The 22,601-nt window shown below is 27.8% G+C and overlaps 1 pseudogene; it reads left to right on the top strand.

Moving 5' to 3' along the window:
* The first annotated feature begins 19,025 nt into the window (after positions 1-19,025).
* LOC113859402 lies at positions 19,026-22,357 on the top strand (annotated as a pseudogene).
* Positions 22,358-22,601: the final 244 nt, after the last annotated feature.

Genomic DNA, 22,601 nt, shown 5'->3' on the forward strand with positions numbered 1-22,601 from the left:
ATATGCTACTTTCACATACTAATTACATGCGGCAACTCCTGAGGCATCGAGTTGGCCAGAGGAGAGTAGATCTTTGTGGTTGATACCTCATCAGCAGCAGCCTTTATTCAATTCCTAGTCCAAATAGCTGTTGTGGCGGGTTGATGATGAACTTAGTGGTCAGGTCTAATAGAACACATGCACCATTATTAGAGTTTGAATTGTGTGTCCATTATTAGAGTTTGAATTGTGTGTCTAAAAACCTTTCACGTTCCATTCTCAACGACGGATAAGAAAAAGTCCAAAATCCCATTAACAATTAATTTGAAGCTAACATATCCTCTTATGGATATTTACAAATACTATAAGAGAACATTGCATGATGAGCAGTGCAACCATTTCCACCCGCATGAATCCCATGCTCCTCCACTCACTTGCCCACATTTCCACTATAATCTACACTTTCAAGAGGTGATTCCTTTACCCACATTTCCCTCATTAATAATCATATTTTTACATTTCAATTTTTTTATTCAATTGTCACTCCGTTTTACTTTTCCTTTTGTTTATCGTACCACTTCTAATATTGTATATTTTTTCTGTTTTCTTCTCTCTCTTCTGTGTATTCGTTTCTCACGTCCTAAATGGGTGTAAAAGTATCAGAACTATTTCCCTACATTCATCACTTTCATCAAATTAAGGTACCACCATTCCTCATGCGTCGCACACGGACGTCCACTCACACCCACATGCACCAAGAGATTCATAATTGTGATACCTATCAATAACTTAGTAGTTCTAAGAATTTAGCTTTGATGTGGTATCTAAATTTATTTAGATTGTTCGTTCATAACTCATTAATATATACTTCTTTTTTTTGTGATTTTAGCTCCCGATATATCCAAACCAAAAATGCAACATGCATGAGGGAAATTTATTTTCAATTTTCATTGTTGATCCTCTCTTTATATAATAAAAAAAGTTTTCACCCTAAAAATAAGATAATCTTTTATTATACTTTATTTAACCATTAAAAAATGCTTTATATTTGTATATTTCTTAAATACTAGCTTAAATTATACTTCTCGACAAAACTACTCTAACATTGGCTAATCTATCATTAATGAGGCCATTTTGTCATTATGTCAGACACTTGTGCAAATATCCTATCAAATTAGAGGATCTAATAAGATTAGGGTGAAAATATCCATAGTACATTAGATAATATTGAATAGTAGTGCTTCAAGCACTAATATTTTAAGCATTAAGGCACGTTGCATTAGCACTAACGTAATTCCAAGCGATTATAGAGAATTCACAAAGCTTTTGCTCCCAATAAGAAGGCATTCCTGTTTAGAATCGTGATGTACTGTAATTTGTCGACCAGTAAAATTACAAAGTGTTTCGGATTAGAATCAACACATCACGTTACTGGAGGCTCAATGAATTGTTTTGAAAACTATGGCATATCATTTAATTAGCAGATTAACTGCAAGGTGTTAAATACCGACATATTTTGACTTAGTATTTCAGGATATTAATAAAAAAAATTCTTAAAAGATTTTTTTATTAAAATTATAATGAAATATAATTTGATAACATCTTTTTAACGAATTTGTTATTATAATTTTTTAATTAATATTCTACAATTGAAACCATTAATTAGTAAATAAAACCACAGAATATTTTAGTCAGCCACCTCCATTTTTTTATTCCGGGGTCACATTGCACTCAATCAAGAGAGACCACAACAAACATAAACGTTGATTGGTTAAACTACGTAGGAAAATATTATTAGTACCATTTAACCAATCAAGAAAACTTAATTACGTATGAACTGCGGTTTTCGTTTTCGGCTGCTCACAATTGAAAAATGTGACAAGTTTTATTAGAAGAAGACCTGTAGTCCAATGAAAGGAATAAAAGATATTTTCGAATTATATTTTCTACAAAGAAATTGCTATGTCGTTGAATTAATTGAAATGGATTTGTGTAAACACGAGGGGCTCACCAAATTTCCTAAGGATCCACCAGCCCCAGCTTTTCGGCTCCTTAGCTTAGGTCAACCTCCATGATCCTCTTTCAATTTCTTTCAAGAATTGTCTCTCTTCAAAATTCAAGTTGTTGGATGCGGTTATATATAAATAATACTAAATATTATATTTTAATCATTTAATTAAAAGTTCTTATAAAATAGCTTGTATTTACAAAATTTTATATATTAACTTATATCAATATAGATTATACTTACCCTTATACTAATTTATAACTTTTATTGTACACTTATGTTAGCAAAATTTAAAACTATTTAAAGTACAATCTATTTATGTAAGTCAAAATTGACAAAATATAATTTTAAAGTATATAATAATAAAAATCATTATTTATTTATTTAATTTTAACTGAATTTAAGATAAATTATTAATGTAATCTATAATTATAATTTAATAATTAAATCGAGAAAATTTATTTTAAAATGATATTTTTATTTTACAGTGTAAAAAATTAATTAAATATTAATAATTAATATATAAATTTAAAAAATAAGACTTAGTCCAAATTTGAAAAGCTAACTTTTAAAAAATCTTATTGAAATAGCATTTAACTTATATAGCTTATAACCACCAATAATTTTATCTCATTTTAGGTCATTTAAACAAATTACACATTAGTACAAATTATAAATTAAATATCTCTTTCCTCAATTAATTTTCACATTATGTTAATACAATATTACATGTGCTTCATAATTATTTAATACATTTAAGTTAATTTTATCAAACAATTTTAATTCAATCAACTAATAATAAATTATAACTTTTCAGTTAGTTTTATGAAATACAGCCTAAGTATCTTCATCCTTTTTTACCTCTTAAATATTTATTTGTACATAAACTGCAGTACAAGAAAAAAAAAATATAATGCAATCTGCATAAATTATATGTGCAAAAATCGGAAGTATAATACATATACACTTAGTGCATAAGAACTGTAATATACTATGCTATGAATCCAGAAGAATTATAGATCAAATAAACATAGAATATGGTTCGAAAAGACTCGCTCTTTCAAAAAAATTAAGACAAAGATTAGAGTAAAAGAGCAAGCAGTATAACTTTGTTCTATTTAGAATTAATTCCTAATTAAAATTAATCAGAGAATTGTCTATTTTTCATGCATCTAATGTGTCCTACTTGAAAAAGGAGATTGAAAAAAAAAAAAACAAAGTTAAATTTTCGCATTCTTTTGGCGGAATAAAACAACGAATTTCTCATAATTTTCCTTGAAAGGAATGAAGCAACACATTCTTATAATGAACTTAAAAAACAAAATACCTTGAAGGAAATGCAAGAACACATAATTATGATATTCGTAGTCATGATCGTGATCGGGGAAGTTGATGCAAGAACACATAATTATAACATCTTTAAAATAAATTAAAAATATGGGAATAAGTCTTCGTGGATAAAATGATTTTGATGTTATCACTTATTTAGATGTTAACATTTTTTATTTTTATTTTTACTTCGGATTAAAGGATTGGTCAATTGATTTTCAAAAATAACTTTTTATATTAGGAATTTTTCTAATGTCATTTCTTTCGAGGGACGTATATAGGATGGTGTTATTTTACAAAACAATTCTTTCTTCGAACTAGTACAACAGATAATATATACCATCAATATATTAAATGTTAAAATAATATATTTTATTTTTTAACAAATAGTTTCTTATAGTGAATATTCAAATTAAATATGCAATTTCATTCTCAGATGTGACAATGTTAATTTAATTTTTAAAAAATTATACGCATGCAATTTAATTTATAAAATTATTAACTTCATATTAAATTAGATTTTAATCATCATGTTAACTAAATTTGACGATTAATTAGTTTATCATAAAATTAATCAATTCATATGCTCAATTATCAGAAAATTGAAAGATTCAAAAATTAAATTATAAAAAAAGTAATTAAGTAATTTGAATATAAATAACTTTTATAAACAAATACTACTCAAAAAAAAGTGTAAGCGATTTCATTTCAACTTAAAGAATATTTACAACTACTCTAAAATATTCTACTATATAAGTGTGTTGCATTTTAGAATTGCTTTCCAATCTTTATTTCTAATAAAAGTTTCATGTGAATTATTTTTTAATATCCACTTCTAAGAGTGATCATTTATAAATCGCTCTCCAAAGTTAAATTATCACAAATTTTGGTAAAATTTGTAATAATTTGATATTATTACAAATTTTCTTACACCTTATAAATTATAATTAATAATTCAAAAATAGTAGGAATATTTTAGTATCTCAAATACAAATACAAGATATTTTAAAATTTTAAACCAATTGAACAATACATGTGATAATCAATTATTATATCAAATTAGAAATAATTTAATATTTCAAAAGAACAAAACAGAAGAGGTCAAAATTAATTAAGTTACACTGAACCACAATGAATAAAATTACTAAGAATTTAGTGTACTTAACGTGTCAAGAAAGATTGATTTGTTAAATTATATTGTCAAGAAAGATTGGAAATTAAAACTCTGAAAAATATTAAAGACAAAATAATATTTAAAAAGCTTGTCAAGTTAAATAAAAAATAAATCGAATTTAAGTAAAACAAATACAAATTATCAAGTAATTTTATTTATGGACTCCTTTCTTAACTGGGATCGTAATTTTTTCACAGTGCAAAGTATCTATAATGAAGAAACACACATAATATCCACAATCATTGTTATTTGTTTGCTTAGGACACTTTGTAGAAGAAAAAGACATAAAAACCTGAATTAATACAAAATTATAGATAATGTAATAAGTAACAAGTTAAAAGGTTTTTTATTTTTTTTGAAAGGTAGACCTGTGCAATGACTTATCTTATTTGATGCATTTTTGTCCTAAAAGGCTAAAAATAATAGAGTATTGAAATACATGCTTATTTGTTAAATAGGTTGTGCATATGTGTTTACTTCTTAAGCTATTAATGAAGTGAATCCATATAATACATTGTTTCATCAGAGGTGTTAATGACAACCAATATCCAATGTTGCCAACCAATAGTGAATACCTTTTAATTAGTTACAAGAATAAAAATGATAACAAAAATTTAAAAATAAATAGGCATGTTCATAAGAATGACTCACCTATCATTAGAAGGTGTGAAAACAAAGTGATCTTCACTCATATGATGCTTCAATATTTCAACTATATAATGATGTAGGGTTAGATTGAGCTTCTTGTCCAATTCATACGGAGATATAATAAAAACCTAATTGCTTTATCAATGCCATGCAAATAGACTCCACACAAATATCTTGCAATACAAATCAAGAATGGAAATGCATGAAATAAGGACATGAACATAAAGTTAGGTTTTTAATTACAAATTATATAAGAACAATTAACTTATATAAAAGCAAATGCTAGAGGCACTCAACCAATATCGATGTATGATCTCCATCATGTTTTCCTTCCTCACTGCGTCATTAAACTACTTTTTCCAGTGCTTAGTAGTCATATGAATGAAAGTAGTATCAAAGCATGTAACACCTTGAGCCTATGCCAACTCAGTAAGGTCTGATGAAGAAACAAAACCCTTGTTGCTTGGACCAACAATTAATTCCTTAGTCTGATCTGTTTCTTTTCCTATCCTTTTACTTGATAATAGTGCAACCTAGAATCAACATTTATAAAGTATGCACCTTGTCTAAAATTATAAAGAAATTTACATACATATCTTGGGTTGTAAAGTGATTTAGGACTATAGTCAGACAACATAAGTACCAATTGTATCTCTCAAGCATAAAATGCTTGCTTCTTCATCTGGGACGGGTAATGCAGGCTCATCTTCATGTCATTACACTACCTCAATTGAGACCTTACCATGGTTTGAGGGAAGAATTCTACTATGTAAGATGTCTTCAACTAGTGTATGATACATTCATTCTCTTGCAACAAGCCGATATGGGGTGTTCAAATACAACATATAGTCATGATCACCCAACAAAAACAAATGGTGATAATATTTTGTATGAATCCAAAGTACTAAATAGTTAACAAGCGAATCTGGGGAATCTACGGTTGAGCATATGCTAGATACCTTATATAATGTGGAGTTTTAGCTCGAAATAAGGACTTAAAACTAAAATATTTTACTAGCTCTTTGACTAAGGGGACTTTCACTTGGTTCACGACCTTACCCAGAATTCGATACATAATTGGAATAACTTAGAAAGAAGATTTCAAGAGCAATTCTTTCGTTGTGAAATGAAAGTTAGTCTAATGGACTTAGTCAATGTTAAGAGAATACACAATGAATCTATTGATGATTGTTTGAGTAGATTTTGAAAACTAAGGACTTCACCCAAATTTCAAAATATGAATTAGTTCAAATAGCCGTAGGAGGGTTAGAATACTCGATCATAAAGCAGTTAATTAACAACAATTGAGAGATATTTCATAATTGGCCACAAAAGTGAGGCAAATTGAGCAACTTAAAGCTAATAAATATGTTCCCAGAAAAAGTGAGAAATTACCTTGAAAAGATAAAGTAGCTTTCTTGGATTAGTCGAGGGACAAGTGGATAGTGAAACCAACCTCGAAGAAGAGGATGTCGATGTAGGGGTAAACAAAGTTAATGTAGCTTAATTGAAACCAGAACCCTTATATGTTTGCCAGTCACTTAAACCGTTTGAGAATAAAGATAAGACTCAGCCTAATAAAAGTTATGCATTTGATGTTACTAAAGCCGATCACATTTCTGATATTTTGTTGAAAGATGGCCAAACTATGTTATCTAATAATCATAAGATTCCTACTGTAAAGCAAAGAAAAAGGTGAAAAATATTGTAAATTTCATCATCTTTATAGTCATTGGACTAATAATTGCATTCATTTCAGGGACTTGATTCAAAATGTTATTAAGCAAGGAAGACTGAAATTTGAGCAAAAGTCAAAAATGCCTATAAAAATTGACTCTGACCCAATGCAAGTTGAGGCCAACTTAATGGAACCCCTCGATATATTGATGGACTATGTTGTTGACAAAGAGAAAGACCTATTTAACTTGCCTGTACATGAGTTCAAGAAAAAGGGGCCCTAGACAAGACCTTCGAGAATTTTGAAAAAGAAAATACTAAATTTTTTCCAAAAGCTAGAGATACATTATTAAAGTTTTTAACTCAAAAGAAAGAGGTTGATAATGAAATCATGCTACGTCTGAAATGTAGTGCCATTTTTTATAATTGTAAATTAATTTTATAATATTGTCGTAAATAACTCAAAAGAAAGTGATAACAGCGGTGCTAATACTGCAGTAAATAACTACCTTGATTAAAGCAATAATAAATTTTTATGTAATTAAAAAATTGCTAACACTTTATGATCCTACTTTAATTTAACATATTATATTTTATTTAAAATGTAGGTAAATAACTACTTTTGAAACATATTTAAAAAAATAATGCTTACATTCCCTATTGACTAAAACTTATTTAAAACTAAAAAAAAAAATATGTTTATCCACTTTTTTTCACTTTTAAATTAACGTGTCTTTCTTATATTTTTAATAAATTTTAATCGATAATAAAGAGTGTTTTAGAGATTGTGTTGTTAAGTCATCTTTACTTGAAAAAATAAAAATTGTTTAAAATTATATATATATATATATATATATATATATAATAATAGTAAAATTGAGAAAATTTAATTTTAATAAAAAGATTAGAGTAGATTAGCATTTAAGCTTTCATTGAGACAACGTAAGTGTATAATCAACAACTCCTCCATTTCATTTCATTTGTTTAATCTTTGAAAAATAATATATATATTAAAAAACAATTAAACTGAAATTTAAAATATTCTCATTTATAATAGGTGTATAAAATATTTTAAATTAAGTTCAGATGAGAATATAGTTAGCAAATGATAATTAATATTCTTTTTTCACATTTAAATATTTTATTTGAATTCTCTTTCTATTTAAAAGTTTAAGATAAAATTAACTATTATCGTTTTTTTAACATTCCACCATTGTTATTTGATTCTTAAATATGTTGTACTCAATCATCATGATTTAATAGTTATTATTATTATTATTATTATTATTATTATTATATGAAACTTTATATATATACATATATATATATATATATATTTTATTTTATTTTTTAAAACCAGTTTTAGTACCCGTAAGATAAATTTCTCTTTTAACACATTACATGGATTGATTCTTCTATTAATTTTATCCAATATAAATTTTTATTTAATATAAAGTTAATTAATTTAATTGTTGAATCATTTTATAAGATAAACATATTAAATTTAACATAATTTAAACATTTGTAAGTATGTTATTTAAAATATATTTTTTATTTTAAAATCATATAATACATTAAAATAAATTAATATGACGAAGTATTTATGAATTTTATTTTTTTTAATAAAATTCTGATTTATACATAAATTAATCGGTTTTTTCCCTGATTTTTCAAATAAGCTTAATAATCTAAAAGAAAAAAAGGTTTTTATGTAAAGCTATAGAAATATCAACAAAATATCCTGGAATCAATTTCAAGTTAACATCTTAAGAGTGGTGCACTAATTTGCCGAACAAGTTAATATAAATGAGTATAAAAGTGGATTCACCTTGTCCCGCACAATCTTGTAGTAAATCGTGGTTTAATGAGTTAGTTTGTATAGACTAACATTTAAATAGATATATATTTAATAAATTCACAGAAATTTACTGTTAAATGAATTAATTTTAAAAGTTTAACATAATTTTTAATTTTAGAATATAAAAATTGATTTTGTTATATTTTACATGATAACAAATTGATTTGCAAATTTTGGAGGCACAATGCATTTAACTTAATCCGCATAATCAGCTATGAAATGAATAGGTCACATATTTTTAACCCAAATCCTCAATAATTTCTTTTTCCACATATAATAATTATTAAAAGTATTACATTGGATTTTGGACGATTCTCCAATTTGTCTCTCACTGCATGAATAGAAAAGTCATTTATAATCTACACTAAATCAAGTCATGATTAGAGAAAAACTATATTTTAGTAATAACTAAAGTGAGTAAAATAGCAAACATAGTAAAATCTTATATAAATAAAAGAAGACCAATTTAACGGTAATTGATTTACACAAATCACTGAGATTTTGTCTAAGAGTTTAGAGAAAAAAAGATTGAAAGGATTTGAAGAGAAAACAAAGAGAACAGAAGAATAATTTTTTTCTCAAATTAAATTTTTTTTAAACACATTAACGTGTGAGGGTTTTAAAAAGTTTACAAAACATTTTTCTTCATCTAAAAAATTTTAAATAAAAATAATTATTATATATATAATTCTTTCTCGTTCCTCTCTCCTTCCTCCTAAAATTAACTCTTAGGCAAGTTGCATATTTGTTAACAATATTTGTTTAATACATTATCTTGGAAATTTGGATCTCCTAGTGGTAGTGGTTTAATTTATATTAATAAGGTATTGCTCCTTAACTATCTCATTTTAGTCTTTGTGAAGTGTTCAATCTGATGAATTTTATTTTAAAACTATTCTTAGGAAGCACGAATACATAGAAGATAGCAAGATTCGTATCTTCACATATAGATCTACAATTTCATAAATGCTATCTCGCATCACTTTCTATATAAATATACTCTGATTATATTCTACGGCGTAAAATGAAATACACCTACCAAAAGTATACAAACAATATTCAACTTAGTCATATGGCAAATCCTGCACTAATTCACTCAAAAATATTCTTTAGAATTCTTATGTTATCAAACAAAATTACAAATTCATTAGCTAAATCCACATGCGTTAATGTTCATAATCATTGGGTTAATTCTTCAACATCACATCAACTATGATTAATTACTCATATCTAACCTGGTAACTATTTTTCTAACTGTGAAATCAAATTTGGAATAATTATTTAGTTAGTTAAATTAGAGAATGCATTAATAACTCATAAACTCACCTAATTGCAAGTAAAGAATATAAATAAGAATGAAATAGTATTGGTAATAAGAATTAAATATATATTCATCTTATCCTAATCTAAGAAAGTTAATTACACATATTTACAATGATAAACACTGAAACAATGAGAAAAAAATATAAAAATTTATAGAAATCTAGTATAAGACACAGAAATTCTCCAAATTGCTAGGAGAGAAGAGAAAAAAAGTGAGAGAAAAATGTTCTCATTAAAATTAACTAAAAATGTGAGTTACTCTTTTTGAAAATAAGCTCCTATATGACATCTTTTATAAATTTTAGAATCATGTCACATGTTTAAACTCTAACATTAACAATTTTATGCTTAGAAGTCATCTAACTACAATTAAGCAAATTCTAGGCATCAAAACACTTAGCCTGGGCATTTTGACTTCCAACTCTTAATTTCTAACTTTTAGTTCTTTCTTTTCTTGACTTCTTTAAATTTAATTCCTTACCAGTTAATCCTATATAGAATAAAAATATATAAATTAGTTTAGTTCTATAAATTAAATTAAAGAAATAACTCCTATTAAAATAAATAGATTATGATTAAATAACTTTAAAAAAGCTAGACTCATATCAAATTACAACCCTAAACTTTATAAGGAGTATTCTAACTCTATTTCTAACCAATATGAGATATCTTAATAGAAGCTATCCTAATATACATTTAGATGAAGTTGTATAAAGGCATAAAGGTATATTTTCTTGCCCTATATCATCGTGGGTAAATTTATATTTATTAGTTCTTCATAAATTTGGTTTCACTTTCCCCAATAGTGAAACCAATAGAAGCTATTGATAATTGTTGACATTTTGTCTAAGACAAGATGAAGTCATCTTCTTTTGCTCATTATGAAACAAATTTAAAAGAGTTATAAAAAACACTATTGATATGTAAGTTTATTAAAATGCTTGTTATAAATTGTCGTATATATCATTGTTCACCTGAATAGTTTTATTCATTATAGATGTGTGAAAGCATGCAACATCTTGGAGAGTAAGCATCCAAGGAGAAAGAAATCTGCATATATTTTGTCAAATCGGTGTATTTATCATTTCATTTGAATTGTGTTGTGCATGCTTAAAGTGTATGAATTATCCATATATATTGGGATGTGAATGTGAAAGCTGTATGATTTCTGTGTGATGAGCAGTATATATAATTTTGAATGCTGTATTATGATGCTGTTGAGTGTGATGGCCAGACTGATTAGAAATTAGTTGTTAAGTGTGTTGTATATGAGATAAGTTAAAGAGTATAATCGAGAACTAATATAATTCCATCCGAGAGAGAGATTGAGAGTCCTGGGTCCAGGGTATCTCGCTTAAGCGAGGGAAACCTCGCTCAAGCGAGAAGTTGTCATGCAGAATTAGGAATTCTAGAGTGTTCTCGAGCGAGAGCAGATAGGATTCCCTCAGCTGTAACCTCACCCAAGCGAAAGGTGACCTCGCTTAAACGAGAGGTGCTCGCTCAAGCGAGGTGTCATAGGAGTAATAGGTAGCTTTATGGATGCAATCTCGCCCAAGCGAGAATGCTGCTCGCCTAGGCGAGATGTATGTCACTCAAGTGACGTGTTGCTCGCTCAAGCGAGAATATAAAAAATTTGAGAGGTTCCACTGTCTGATTTTCTCATTAGGCGAGGGTTGGCTCGCTCAGGCAAGAGCAAATCTCGCTCAAGCTAGAATTAGCTTGCTTAAGCAAGAGCGCGTGTGCTGAAGGGGTATTTAAGGGGCCTCAGTACCCAGAAACTTCATTTTCTCACCAGACAACTTTTCTCTCTTATTTTCCCTTTGTTCTCTCTCCTTTTTCACTTACAGAAAATCTTTTTGAAGCTGAATTCCTTCCTGATCAAAGCGAGATCTTCTATCTCCTCGAGATCTAGGTGAGTTCTCGGAGCTCAATTTTCAGTTTTACCTTATTTCTTCTCTCTCTTTCTTGACGGACTTAAATTAGGTTATTTTGAGTAGATCTGAACCGTTCAAGCTGTATTCTACACCCAAATGATCAATTTCTCTCTACGAAACCCATTAGGAGCACTATCTTGAAACTCATTTCAAGTAAGGGGAGCTTACCTAATTTGATCTAGTTCATCTAGTAGAGACCGTGGTGTCTATATAAGTTATTTCATTCTAACTGAGAATAGTGAGTTGTATGAGATAACTTTGGGCTAAAACCCAGAGTCTGTGTAGTTAAGTAGATTTCTCTCCTGTCTAATGATTGTTTAGAAAACCATGATGGAATATAACATGTTGTAATGTGGTGATATATGAGCTGATAGTTTTAATATATGCTGGAATATTTAATTAATATTTTGAGCTGCTTGATTTTATTGGGTGTTATGTACTGAAATGTAGAGTTTTGCTGTGAAAATGTATATATGGCTGAGTTGTTAAAGCTGGATGAAATTGCTAAATTTGTTGTACTACTGAAGCTTAAAATAAAAGATTTGTTGTGCTGTAATATATTGATTTAGCTGTAATACATCACATTTATCATTATCATCCTAAAGCTGCCTACGACATTGAGTTGTACTGTGTCTAAATCTAGATATCGGGATGGGTCACTTTCAGACCGAAAAATAATTCCTCTATATTACTTAGGTTATGAAACCAGATGGAATTGATTCGTTGAATTTGTATTAGTTGGGTTAAGAATGAGCTGAACACATTGCATCAATTGATTGAAGTTGTTTTGCTGAATGCTATGAAATATACTAGTAGTTTACATCATTTTATATATTCATATTCTATAGTTATGATTGTTAATTATATAAGATCACCCTTGCATTTTCGTTGTGTTGTTATGTATGATAATTGTACAGTTGTACATGAGCAAAAGGTACAGGTAATGCGTCTACTTCTTAAGCTGGAAGGTCTGACTGAGGGATGATGAAGTAGATGTTTTGGAAAAATTGTAGCGTTAGTTTCTTTTGCCAGTTTAGGATGTAGAATTAGATCAAGACTGTTTTGCTATATTTCGTAAGGAATGTAATTATTATTCGAATAGCTTGTATTTTGAACTCCTTACTTAATAGCACTGTAAATATATATAAATTTATGTAAATTTTGGGTATTATACGAAATGTTTATGTAGTTCTGTCATTTTATTAATGTGAATGTCAAAATATAAATTATGATAAGTTTATACTCTTGAAATTTGTGCATACAATATCTAATAAATAAATAAGTGAATTAAGAAGAGTAATGCATGATATCATTGATTCTTTATAAAAAAGAGTTCTAAACTAGAAATTCAATATTATATTTTTTTTTGGTTAATAACTTATTATGGTTTAATGTTCGAATCGTTATTTTTTTTTTAATTAAAAAAAAAGTTAAGAGTGTGAATATTATGTGATGAAAGATATGTTTACTATTATTAGAAAAGTCATTATTGATTCATGGACTTTAGTATTTATATTTATTATTTAAACATATATTGAGTTATAGTAACATGTTTTTTTTTAGTAATTTCAATTTGTAGATGTTCAAAGGTGTTAATCCATTATCTGAAGAGGAAATTCATAACATTTGAAGATGTTAGATAAAATTTATTTTAAATATTATCAGTTCATGAAATGTTTATGTTATATGTTTTGAACTATGTTTAAATCTCTATATCTATTTATCAAGGTTTGTTATAATATAGAAAAATCATATATTTTAAAAAAAAATTACCTCAATTCTATATAATCAATGTAGAAAGTCAGTTGGTTAAAAACAAAATCGATATAGAATGTTACTTTTTAAATTAGTTACAGCATAAACGATGAAAAATTATTCACAACTTAAATTGGTTATAACATAATCGATATAGAAAATTTATACTTAATTTACATTAGTTAACAATAAAATCCATGTAAAATATATAAACTTTCTATATTTTTTATAATAGAACTGATATTAAAAAATATTTTTTATAACTAAAATAAAATGCCATCACTTATACTGTATTGCATGTATCAAATCAATGTAAAACATTTTTAATTGATGTAAAAAGTTTTTTTTTCATACTAGTGTAATTATATCATGTGTTATGAATGCTAAATTTGTGAATAGAAGAATTTTCGTATTGCTACCATATTGAATCTGAGTTGAATTATTTGAATGAGTTATGTAACAATTTTATTCTCTTATAAGATGGAGAACTGTTGGTACGTTAGACATTGGAGATATTTTGTAACAAATGAAATTGATGTTTGATATATAGTTTCCCATGCTAGGACTATGTACATATATATATGCCCTAAAATGCAATGTTTTAACTATTGACCGGAAATAAGTTTGGGATAATTCTTGTTTAACCTGCGAGGGTGTGTTTTCATTTTTATCCAAATTTTCAGTTATTTAAGTTTGTGTATGTAATTAAAGTCTATTAAGGTAATAAGTAGAACATGTGAATATATACACTACGATAAATTTTTTATATAAATTCTTACAGTTATATATGCAAATTATTTAAAATGTTATTATAACGGTTATAAAATCAATATAAATAATAAAAATTCGTTATATTAAAGTAAGAACTAATAAAATTTAATGGTACAAATATATTATAATGATTATATTTTTTAGTAGATGACTTTATATTTCATCTATTACAATTATCTATATAATTTTATTTCATCTATTACAAATATATTATAATGATTATATTTTATTTTATTTTATTTCATCTACTACAGCCAACACCAACCCAAAAAAGCAAGTGAGTTGATATATCTGAAGGCAAAACTAGTGAGAATCCAAGCCAACGCCCAGTAAAGTATCAGATTTGAGATGAAACTGAACACGTTAAAAATAAATGAGTTAGAAGTTTCTCCAAACTATGACAAAAGCAGCAAGTTATATCATCAATTTGAGCACCTGGATCAATCAGCAAACCCTTACAAGAAAATGCATTCAGCAACAATTGCCAAGAAAATACCAAACACTTAAGAGAGACATTTCCTTTCCATAACCTTTACAAGGCATCTGCCGTACACTAATCTATACTATTAGGACCACCAAAAAGTTCAAATAGTCATGAATACGCAGATTGTACTGAATAACAACCTGAAGAATCTGCCCTTCATACCCATTTATCTTCTTGTAGTAACTTAATAGAAATTTCATCCACAAACTCCAACAAAAGATTAAAGTTACACAATTATCTATATAATATAGTCAAACTTTATAAATAATGTAAAAAGATGTCCTTATACTACCTTAAAATTAATATTTTTTTTACTATACTGATCACAAATGTATACATTGATACTGAGTTACATAAAGTAATAAGATTACACTGGTTCCATGCAAGAATATATGTATACGTTTTTTCCTGTAAAATTGAACCAATACACAGGAGGAAATAGTTTATTGCAATTAGAGAAAAATAATATTTAAACTATAAATACATAATTTTTTTATGTTAGAACATTTGGAATAATTATTCTACTTCTAATAGATGATATGATTCAGAAAAATATGGAGAAAAAAAATTAAGAGAAATCATATAAAATTGACTCGTATTAATTAAGCCTGAAATATTTTATTAGATTTAGAAATTTGACAAATTTTGTAGAAAACTATGACATGAAATCATTTTGGATGGTATGGGAATATTTATTTTGGTTTTTTAAAGAATTTCGATTGTTTGTGAAATATTGTATGTCAGAATCTATGTAAACTCGTGCACAAACTTGTCTTTATGATACGAAGAATAGAAGAATAATTTGACACATAACCTTACTTTTCAAACAAGAACTTAAAAAAATATATAGTAAGGTTAATCATAAATTTATTGTAATATAACTTATTGACAATATATTGATACTAGTTTAATAACTCATGCAATGCACAAATTCATTTTTTGAAATAAATATACATATATTTTAATAATTAAAGAATAACATCATATATTTTTTTATAAACAATTATATATATATATATGATAAAATTATTTTAAACAATATTTTAAATTAATTTTATAACTATAAATAGTATGTATTATAAAGATAAATATTTAATAAAATTAAATAATTTTAAAATATAACTTAGTTTAAAATAATACTTTATGGTATAGTGTCAAAGAAATTTACTTTTACTCTTAAAAGTAAAGTTTAAATTTGAATAAAATAGAAAAAATTATGAAAGTAAAAATAAATATTCATGAAAATATAAAAAAAAAATATATAAGGTAATAAGAGGAAGTTAAATAATAATTTTAATCTTCAAAATTTAAAATAAAATTAATAAAAATGTGAGTAAGAAGTAAAAATATTATAGAAAAAAGTGTAATTCACATATCATTCTTAAACAATTTTAATCTTAAAATGTATATGTAATGAACTGTATAAGAGAATAATTTTACCAATACTTCACCTTTTAAACATAAGACTCTCATTTATAATATGAATATTGTATTTTGTTTTATCTAATGAAACAAGGTATAATTTATATATTTTTTTAATAAATTTGTTGAAGAAAAAAATGTTCATATTTATTAGTTCATATAAAACTTCAAGATAATATTTATAATTTAATTTAAATATATTAAAAAAATGCAAGATTAACAATGATAATAAAAATTAAACTTTAATAATTATAATCTTTTTACTATTATCTTTTTTATCCTATAAAGTATTTTTACTATTTGAGAAAAAAAATCTTTTGATAATGAGTAAAGTTTTAAATTTAGCAATTAATTTAAAAAATAATTACATTTATTAGTTGATAGTTACTTTTTCTCTAAACAAATAAATAAAAACAGAGATAGCATTAAATAAATGAATGAATAAAATTAAAGAAATGATAATAAACAAAAAAACAAGCGATTAGATAATCATATGCTCGCTTTCATTAGCATAATACTAATTGTGTATGTAAGAATTTATTATCTATAAGATTATCTATATATGACAAAGTTTTTTAAGGATTTGTTTTATTATCATACCAAGTAAAATTTTTCCTATATTATGCATTTATTTTCAATTTAATGTAAATTTAAATTTTAAAATTTTCATAATTTATTTTAAATTTGATTTAATATAATATATTTTTTTATTAATAACTATAATATCTACTCTCTTTTAAATTTATAAAATTTAATGATACCCATGAAAAGAAAAGAAAAATTACTAGTTTTGATAATAATAAAAAATGTATCTTTATGTAAAACTCTTAAATTTAAAAAATAATTATCTCTAACTAAACATTGTTTCTCTTTTTCGTCAATGTCAACCACCATTTTGGGTACCACTACCTTTTTTGGTAGTGATACACAGTGCCCACTTATAAAGTGCCGACACAATTACATTTTTTTATCTCATCGAATGAGGATTGCAATGCGTCCTTAGGTAATTGAATCTTTCAATTTGCATTGTGAATTTGAGTTCAGTTCTATGTATACTCTTAAAAACTTTGTTGGTTCTTTGCAAGGAGTGCTTCTTCTGTAGTCTTAAGGAAGATATTTTCTACAAATTAAACAAAAGACAAAGGGTTATGACGCTCTTGTCTGCGTTTATCATTTTTCATCTATTCTCTTTTTGTACTTTTTCAAGAGAAAATCACTGTTTATATACATATATAATCATACAACAATAAGATACTTTCAGAAATGGTAAATATTGGCTAGGTAATTGTGATATACTAAAATATACTTTTGAAAACATATTTAGACATTCGAAATTTGAAAATTAGATTAAATTTTTACTCTTCTAAATAAAATCAATCAAGTAGACTACAAATTGAACATTTACTTTTTCATTCATAAAAATTTAACCTTCAAATTGCTTTAAAAAAGATCAAGTTTCTTACTACATAGACAGATAAATATTAGTAAGAATATATTTAGATTTATTTATTGGTCCCTTAAGTTAGTTTTCTCACGCGGGTTTTAAAATAAATACTAGTATAATTTTGCTTGGTTTAGTCTTTAGCTACAAATATAAAGTAAGATTAACTCTTAAACTAGAAGTAGCAATCGGATAAAATTCTCTCTCTAGCAAGTTAATTTCAAAATTTAAACACTTTATAATATTCATAGTTGATTTTTTATTTTTTTTGTTTATCCTTATATTCACTGTAATATTCATTCTCATTTAGCAACACTTAAGTAATGCCCTTTCTTACCACTTTATTACTTAACATTAAAAATCGTAAATACAAAAAAAAAGTATGCTTAATATAAAATGAACAATAAAAGCTATTATTCATTTTTTAAAAGAATATAAAAATGATTTCACATAACATACATGAGCAGTGCTATTTTAACATCTAAAGGAGTGTCTAATTAAACCAAACACCTAGTATTTTTTTAGTGTTGAAATATTATTTTTTAAATTATTTTATGTATAAAAGAGTTTAAATAATATTAATATAATAATATAAAAAATTATTAAAAAAAATCTTTTGACACCCAAAACAATTGGTGTCTGGTGTATACACCCATTTAAAATGGGTGTTAAAATAACATTTCTGAACATATATATAAGTGTGACCCCTTTCCCTAAAAATTGTATTATGTTTCATATTGAATGAACGTATGCATATATTTAATTGTTCTCTATTCTCCTTTTCCATAAACTTATTAGATAACCAAAAGTAAATTTATCAATATTACTCCTTCAAGAAGACTTGCATTGTTGGGAACATCGTGCATGGCCCGCTTGCTATAAAAGGATTCACGCCATGCCTCATTTGGGCAAATGAACTCAAACATCACAAGCATGTCATGCATCAACCACAAGTAGAGTTGTTTCAGTGAAAGTGTAAGGAAACACATTTGTGCGCTTCATTTTTACTCCAAGCTTTTAGCTTCCACCGTTTTCATTTAAGGAAAAGTATGCTACTACAGTCCTTTTCTCCCCTCTTACAGATGAGTTCTAGAAATACTTGTGTTACCAAAATTATTTAACATAAGTTCTTTTCGTTTTTCTTATACGCTGTAGAATTACATAGTAACTAGGATTTATTTTTCCTTTGTTTTTCCTCGCTATGTTAGCAGTATAATACAACATGAGCAAAGTTTGGCTTCTTCTCCTTGTGATCTTCTACAGCGGTTTTCCTTCAAAAGGAACCAACAATGTTTCTCCAACCCCAAGTATTGTTAACATTGGGGCAATTTTATCTTTCAACTCAACAATTGGCAAAGTGGCTAAAGTTGCCATACAAGCAGCAGTGGATGATATAAATTCCAATCCAACACTTCTCAATGGAACTAAGCTTAATATTTCAATGCAGGATACCAAAATCTCCAATGGATTTTTAGGAATCATTGATTGTATGTCCTAATAGAACCCCATACACTTTCCCACTCCACACTTTTACACGTTTTCCCACATCAACATATTTCTTAATCACCACCTTGTTGATTTTTTTATTACAGCATTTCTTTTGATGGAGAGCGACACTGTGGCCATAATTGGTCCCCAATACTCAGTTATGGCACATGTGATTTCTCATATTGCAAATGAGATGCAAGTGCCTCTACTTTCATTTGCTGCAACAGACCCTACACTGACTTCACATGCTAAAGGGTGACACCCTTCGTCTAGATACTATGGGGGTCTTTATAAATGGTAGCACCTTGCTTAAACAAATTTTGGAGGTCAATAAAACTGGCATAACAGGGAAAATGGTGTTTGATTCAGACGGAAATTTAATGCATCCATCATATGAAATCATTAATGTGATAGGTACTGGAATTAGGACTATTGGTTATTGGTCTGAACCCTCTGGTCTTCACTCAGGAGAATCTTCTAATCATTCAAATTCAAGTGAAGGACTATATGGTGTCATTTGGCCTGGTCAAACAACTAACACTCCTCGTGGTTGGGTTTTCGCCAGCAATGGAAGACACTTGAGAATTGGTGTGCCACTTAGAATTAGTTACCGTGAATTTGTGTCAAGAATTGACGGAACTGAAATGTTCAGTGGTTATTGCATAGATGTTTTTACTGCTGCCTTGAACTTGTTGCCTTATCCGGTTCCATTTAAGTTTATTCCATTTGGTGATGGTAAAACCAACCCATTAAATTCAGATCTTCTTCACATGATCACAATTGGTGTGAGTATTTAATTAATTTTCGTAATCTATCTTTATTTTTGTATCATCTTGCTTGGTTTTGTTTCATTTAAATTCTTCAAGTGAAATTGCTTCTTTTATCTGTAGGCCTTTGATGCTGTGGTGGGAGACATTACTATTACCACAAATAGAACTAAGATAGTAGATTTTACACAGCCATATATTGAGTCTGGGCTAGTTGTTGTGGCACCTATCAAGAAATTGAAATCAAGTGCTTGGGCTTTCCTCACGCCATTCACTCCAATGATGTGGTTTGTGACAGGAATGTTTTTCCTAGCGGTGGGAGCTGTTGTTTGGATTTTAGAGCGACGTGTAAACGATGACTTTAGAGGCCCTACTAGAAGACAACTTGTCACCATTATCTGGTAATCAAGTGCCAAAACCATTTTAAAGTATGGTCTTAATTATGGTCTCATCACATGATCACTTGCATAATTTATTATTTGTTAACATTTTAATCATTTATCTCTGCAGGTTTAGCTTTTCAACACTATTTTTTGCACATAGTAAGTGGTTAAAACTTTCCTTCAACTAGTTTTCCCTGCTGTTTTCTGAATGTAGAGAATGAAAAATCAATTTCGGAGAACCAATCAACCTAAAAAGCATAAGCTATTGTGTGGAAGCACATGAATGATTTTACATCCAACACAATTGCCTTTTCCACCTTTTAGAGTGAACAAATCTAATTTTAACTTGTGAAGAAATTATATTCAATTATGAACATATCAGTTTTTTCAGTTTAAGCTGAGAAGTGGTGATATTGATTTACCCTGTTTTATGCAGGAGAGAAAACTATGAGCACCCTTGGCCGTTTTGTGCTAATCATATGGCTATTTGTGGTTTTGATACTCAACTCAAGCTATATTGCAAGCCTTACTTCCATTCTTACAGTGGAACAACTTTCTTCCCCTGTTAAGGGAATTGAAAGCTTAGTAACAAGCAATGACCGCATTGGTTTCTTGAGGGGTTCATTCGCTGAAAATTATCTAACTGAAGAGCTCAACATACACAGATCCAGGCTTGTTCCTCTCAACTCTCCATCAGAATATGAAAAGGCCTTGAAGGATGGACCTGCTAGTGGTGGTGTTGCTGCAATAATCGATGAACGTGCATACATGGAGCTCTTCTTAGCCACCAGATGTGAATATGGTATTGTTGGTCAAGAGTTCACCAAGATGGGATGGGGCTTTGTACGTATATCTATCCATTTCTTTCTATGAATTTCTATTCACATACGCCAAATTCATTGTTTGAACACAGGTGTTGTAATAAATCTAAGAACATTCTTTCAAAACTTTGAAGGTACCATTGACATAGATATGAATATTTCTTGATGTTCATGTGGTGTATTTCTGATTCTCATACCTCATTCTTTTTCTCTCTACAGTCATCAAAATAGGTTTAATGTAGGAAGAGAAGGAGATTCATTTCACTTATCTTGGAAATAAAGGTGACTCAGGCATAGAAAACTATAAAAATAGAAAATCTATTTTTTAATCTAAAAACAGCCTTAACTGGCACCATCTTAGGGTATTCTTCCCTTGAAAGGCAGGCTTGCATGAGAAATCCTAATAAAAATCTAAATCATTTAATCCACCATGTAACACAATCAAGTCAACCAAGGAGATACTTTCCTTGTGGAACCCACACACCATATGTGTCCATATCCATAGGAATCCCACACACTGCTATAATATATATACTGGTTGTCTATTTCTACCCATTTACATGACCGGGCCAATCTTTAAACTACTAATCCATGTTGTTATATATGATCATCAAGTCAAACATGTTTTAATTGTTACATACAGGGCTTTCCAAGGGACTCTCCTCTAGCAATTGACATGTCAACTGCAGTTCTAAAACTATCAGAGAACGGTGATCTTCAGAGAATTCATGACAAATGGCTAACTAGAAGTGCTTGTAGCTCAGAAGGTGCAAAGCAAGGCATAGATCGATTAGAGCTGAAAAGCTTTTGGGGTTTGTTCTTATTAAGTGGCATCGCGTGCTTCATTGCTCTCCTTTGCTATGTTATTAGAATGGTATATACTGTTTTAGCAGGCATTCCAATAGTAGTAACCTTGAGGGCTCATCACACTCCACTCGTCTTCGATCATTTCTCACCTTTGTGAATGAAAGAGAAGAAGAAGACCACAACATATCCAAGAGAAAACGAAATCAGAGAGGATCTTGCAAAAAGGTAGCGCATGAAGATGGATTTGATGGCTCAAGTGTTAGTGTCCATGTTGAAAATGACGCCTAAGGCTAACTAGTATAGGTTACAATAAATCGAGGAGTATTTGCATTTTAATGATATCTAGATGGAAACACAAGCTGTTTAGTGGAATGAAAAAGACATGTTCTTTAGGAATACAAGGGAACTCGTTTATATTTTAATATATATTATACATGAGTATATGACTAAAACTAAAATAAAATAGTTATTAAAAATCCTTTACTTATAAAAGAAAATTGCTTTTATGTGAAATAGGAAAAAAAATTAATTT

The sequence above is a fragment of the Abrus precatorius genome, unplaced genomic scaffold, assembly GCF_003935025.1.
Source record: "Abrus precatorius isolate BTA unplaced genomic scaffold, Abrus_2018 Scaffold2, whole genome shotgun sequence".
Lineage (NCBI taxonomy): Eukaryota > Viridiplantae > Streptophyta > Magnoliopsida > Fabales > Fabaceae > Abrus > Abrus precatorius.